Source organism: Rutidosis leptorrhynchoides, chromosome 9 (genome assembly GCF_046630445.1).
Source record: "Rutidosis leptorrhynchoides isolate AG116_Rl617_1_P2 chromosome 9, CSIRO_AGI_Rlap_v1, whole genome shotgun sequence".
Lineage (NCBI taxonomy): Eukaryota > Viridiplantae > Streptophyta > Magnoliopsida > Asterales > Asteraceae > Rutidosis > Rutidosis leptorrhynchoides.
Genome location: NC_092341.1, coordinates 299,596,272 through 299,602,271, shown reverse-complemented (window position 1 = coordinate 299,602,271; position 6,000 = coordinate 299,596,272).

Sequence of the window (6,000 nt, the reverse complement as noted above, 5' to 3'; positions counted from 1 at the left end):
CAATATACACTGAACAGGTGTATCTTCAAATAATTACGAAGTACTAATACATTCCGTCTGTAAATGCTAGCGCGACTAGCACGAAATGGGGTTGTCACACCCGATAGATCTATCCATAGGATTCGCGTTCACCAGTAGAAACCAGTGATTACAATTACCAGATTAGGGAATATTTTCGTTCGACTCACAATGAATAATTTAAACCAATTTCCACTTGTGTCCAAAATATAAAATAAATTGCATGTATTCTCACCAAAAAGATTTAAAATAGAAAAATGAGACTATAACTCACCTTAACGTAAACGAAGTAACCACACGAAAACGTGAACCGCAAATGATAAAGTGATCAAGAATGATCACAACGCCGACCTATAAATAAGCAGGTCGATATAAATAACTATCTTAGGTCAAGTCTTAGTATGATAGCTATAGTACTTGTTGCAAATAAGCATTGAACAACACTAGGTATGTTTCGGTATGATCAGGACAGCGTATAATACGTACTTTCTATTTTTAGAAAGTTTCTATTTTTAGCAGGTTTTCATTTTTGGAAAGTTTCTATTTTTGAAAAGTTTCTATTTTTAGAAAGTTTCTATTTTTGAAAAATTTCTATTTTTAGAAAGTTTCTATTTTTGAAAAGTTTTTAACTTAGGAAAGTTTCCTTAATTAGAAAGTCAACAAAAGTCAACTAAAATTCAAAGTCAACCGAAAGTTAACTCAAAAGTCAACCATGCTCAAACTTAGTCAACATTAGATTTTAAAGTATAAATTATGTTAATAATATAAGTTATAATGTTATTTAAAGTCATATATGTATAATCATGTCATATCATAAGTTTAATTAAATTAAATTGAATTTATAAAGTTAACATAAGTTTAAATGATATAATTAATATCACATAAGTATTTAATTAATTAATTAAATATTATTAATAATATAAGTATTATTAATTAATAATGAACTATTAATCATATCATAAGTATTATTAATCAATAATGAATTATTAATCGTATCATAAGTTTTTAATTATAATTATTAAACCATAAGTATTTAATAATTAAATTACAATTAAATAATAACTAAGCCTTATAATAATTAAATAATTTATTAATCCTTATTATAAGTCTTGATATAATAATCTCATAACATGAGTTTAATACTTATCATAAGTATTTTTCACTAATAATAAAAGTATTATTAATCATAAGTTTAATTAAAAGTATAATTAAATCATAAGTAATTAATAAATGATATAATAAATATATATATCATAAGTCTTAAATAAAAATAATTACTATTCTATCATAAGTAATTTAATAATAATGAAAGTCATTATTTATATCACAAGTTCAAATTTTATAACCATAAGTTTAATTAAAAGTTCGCCGGGTCATAACTTGAGCCCCGGGTGTTTGTTTGACGAATTTTATATATATCCTCGTCTAACCAACCATCCCAACACCTTAGAACACTCAAGAACACCCTAATATCAGTTCATGAGGTCGTGAAGAATAGCCATGAACCAAACTTTTTTTTAAGTCGTTTCAAAACTTGTTTTAGCCATTCCAGGTGATGCGTGGCTCGGATTTCGATGACCCGAACACGGATGTTCATTCAATCATCAACCCTAACCCAATGATACACCCTAAAGACTCCAAATATGGCCACAAAGTCGGACCAAACCTGGTCTTACAAGATATCACATTTCAATCTCATCAAAACCCCAAATCATGCATATTTTATGATCCGTAACTCGAAATGACATGAATCCCAAGCCTAAAATTATTCTCTTAATGAGAGGAACTCATTTATACACTTTAATTAACCAAAAACATGAGTTAAATATAGTGATTTTTAATAATGCTAAAAACGAACATATATTTCATAGCATTATCCTTTAAGAAAGACAAGCTTTTAGTTGCAATTATTCTAATTTCAAGTAATTATCGTTTAAATAATAAAAGGTGAAGACAAAAGACAAATTCGATGATTTGAAGACGCAAATGACCAAAAAGCTAAAAAGTACAAAGTACAATTCAAGTGGTTCAATTTATTGATGAGAAACGTCTCAAAATTACAAAAGTACAAGCCGCAAAACGCAAAGTACAAGATATTAAATTATACGAAAAGGCGTTCGAAAATCCGGAACCGAGACATGAACCAACTTTCAACGCTCGACGCAACGGAGCTGAAAGTACAAGTCAACTATGCACAAGAATATAATATAATATTTAAATAATTCATAATAAGAATAATAATAAATAATAAAAAGTTGTTAATTGAACATAGTTAAAGGGTCATAAGTGAAAATTTCAAATCAATAATTCGCAACGAGATATTATTGATTCAACTTTGAATGGTAGCTAGCTAACATTCCACCTACAACAGTATCAATCATTTGCCTATAAAAACAAGGCACGGAGTAATGAAGAAACTACACCTTTTTCTTTTCCTTTCTCATATCATATACGATATATATATATATTTATATTTTATAATTATAATTTTAATTTAAGTTTAATAATAATTGGGTTATTGTAAGAATGTTTTACGGGTTTTAAATCGAAACTCTGTCCGTGTAACGCTACACTATAAATAATCATTGTAAGTTATGTTCTTCCTTTTTAAATTAATGTCTCGTAACTAAGTTATTATTATGCTTATTTAAGCCGAAGTAATCGTGATGTTGGGCTCAATATTAAGATTGGGTAATTGGACTTTGGACCATAATTGGGGTTTGAACAAAAGACCGACACTTGTGGAAATTAGACTATGGGTGATAGTTAAAGCTAAGGGGTATAAAATACTATTAAATATGATACAATTTTACACAAGATATTTATTTATTTATAGAATGGATATACTTAAACCTTGCTACAACACTTATAGGCAGTGTACCTAATCGTATAGTAGTGTAGTTTTTAGTAAGTCCGGTTCGTTCCACAGGGAATCTTTTTCACAAAGCTTAACGCTATATTAGTTTAAATTTATAAAAATAAAAATATATATATAAGTAATATTATTATTATAAAGGGGAGTTTTTACCGTTTAATGACCGGTTTGTCGATTTTAAAAACTTTAGTCGCAGTTAAAACCAATTGTAAAATATTAAAAATAAATAAATGACTTAATTTAAAGCGTAAAGTAAATAACGATAATGAAATTGCGATAAATAAAAGTGCGATAATTAAAAAGTACGATAATTAAAAGTGCAATTAAATACAATAACAATAAATAAAAGTGCGATAATTAGAAGTGCAATTAAATATAAAATAAAGGAAATTAAATATGAAATAAAAGAATTATGCTTATTTAAACTTCCGTAATCATGATGTTTGACGTGTTGATTTTAGTTTTATGCCCATGGGTTAATTGTCCTTTGTCCTGGATTATTTAATATGTCCGTCTGGTTTTTGTCCATAACAGTCCATCAGTCATAAATATAAAGTGCGAGTGTCCTCGTCAAATTATCCTTATACCCGAAGTCAAATATTCCAACTAATTGGGGACTTAAACTGTAACAAGATTTTAATACTTTGTTTAATAATTACACCAGGATGTCGACTGAGTGTAACCCAAGGTTTTAATACTCTGTTATCAATTATTCCAAGTGTCCTTGTACATAATTTCACCCCTGTTTTAATAATTCTAGTGGCTATTAATCCATTCCCGTGTCCGGTTAAATGAACGATTATTCGTACATATAAATAACCCGCCCATCGTGTCCAATTGAGTGTATATGGTTATTTATAGGGACGTCCAATTGTAAATCTTTATATTAAAATTAACAAACTATCATTTAGTTAAAAAAATATAAAGCCCATTAATAGCCCATAGTCTAATTTCCACAAGTGTCGTTCTTTTGTCCAAACCCCAATTATGGTACAAAGCCCAATTACCCAATTTTAGTAATTAGCCCAACATCATGATTACTTCGTTTTAAATAAGCATAATAATAACTTAGCTACGAGACATTAAATTAAAAAGGTTGAACATAACTTACAATGATTAAAAATAGCGTAGCGTTACACGGACAGAATTTTGACTTACACCCTTACAACATTCGCTAACATACCCTTATTATTAGAATTAAAATTAAAATTAAAATATAAATATATATATATATATTACGTATATATTGAGAGAGAGATAGATTATTGGATATTTTTGCGATCAAACTGCGTTTGCTTTTATAGGGATTTGAGTCCAGGTGAGCTCCGCGACTCGCGCCCTTTTTGCTCTTCAAACTCCGCGAGTCGCGGGGTTTGTAATTACAGCTCACCCAGCTTTGGCTCTTTGTTTACCGACGGTTTATTATATAAATATAATATATATATATAATTTATATAATTAATTATATATTATATTATATTTATATACATAGTTAACTTGTAATTTTTAGTCCGTTACGTCGAGCGTTGAGAGTTGACTCTGGTCCCGGTTCCGGATTTTCGAACGTCCTTGCGTACAATTTAATATCTTGTACTTTGCGTTTTGAATCTTGTACTCTTGTAATTTTGAGACGTTTCTTATCAATAATTGGAACCTCTTTGATTGTATTTTGTACTTTTGAGCTTTTGGGTCGTTTGCGTCTTCAATTCGTCGAATCTGTCTTTTGTCTTCACCTTTTATTATTTAAACGAATATTACTTGTAAATAGAACAATTGCAAATAAAAGCTTGTCTTTCTTGAGGAATAATGCTATGAAATATATGTTTGTTTTTAGCATTATCAAATATTCCCACACTTGAGCGTTGCTTGTCCTCAAGCAATATAGTCTTGATATACTAGAATCACTTCTTTATTCTTCACACTTTGTACATCAGTGATTTATATACGGCGGTATAAACAATGGTAGTAACGATATGGTTTACAGTCCCACATGACTATAAAAATTTAGATCCATTAAGGAAATTGGATCTTTATGAAAACATTTGATCTTTTGAAAATTTTAATCTAGCTTTTACCCTAGATAAGTTTTTCGGAATAACCCTTCACCGGTGTTTGCAAAATATTTTTGTGGGTTTGGTGGGTTTCAGATTTGAAAATTTTAGCTTAAAACTTGCGGTTTTGTGTCACCCACTTGCTAACCTTGTATTAGGAAAGCAACACGTCCAGTATACTTGCTCCGTATATTACCTTTCGATAAACTACTGTCCGGTTGTAAAGGAAAGCGTTGAACAAGCAACTGTTAAGGCAATGTCCCTTGACATGCTTTTAATTATGGTCTATAATGTGTCGGACGCAATTACTATCCTTTGTAGGAGCAATAGTAAAGCTCATTATAATTTTTTCGGTCTGGCACAAGGTCCTGTCTTTGACCATGTTATGCAACCACCGTTCTTACGGTTGACACCCGATTTGGTTCAGGTGACCTAATGAATTCCAGGTGAATTCCTAGGATTTTACATTCAATGGTAATGAACGCATTGAAAATAGGTTTTCAGAAAACAAATCGGTTTGTAATTTTTGATCAAAATATTTTCTCGTTCAAGCTCGAGTTTAGATATCATTGAATTCCATGAGTTTGAATTATCAATCTTTAAGGTCAATATCAAGGATTGAGTAATATCAGTCTTAAAAGCTGATTTTTGATCTTTTAAGGAGATTATCCTTTCTGGGGATCTGATTCATTAGTCTTATCAAGCTAATTTGCACGGTGCCCCCCATTGTACGAGATAAATCCTTCTCATGGTTAGGATAAATCTGACCACTTGGCGACCCTGTTTGATGCTGAGGTCCGTGGATTTCCTGCTGATTTTAGAGTTGACTTTTCTAGATTTTTCGTCAACCTACAGCTGGTCTGGACGACAACTTCCTGACCTAAATCAAGAAGCGCGTTTCTTTTTCGGAAGACTTTACTTCCTTTTAATGATGGAATTGATTCATCGTGTAGATCCATCTATTCTTTCAAAAGTATTACAATAAATCGGGTAAAACAGTTAATTTAGTCCAAAACAAAAGCATTTTCAGTTATTTGTTACAGAAATATGTGACAT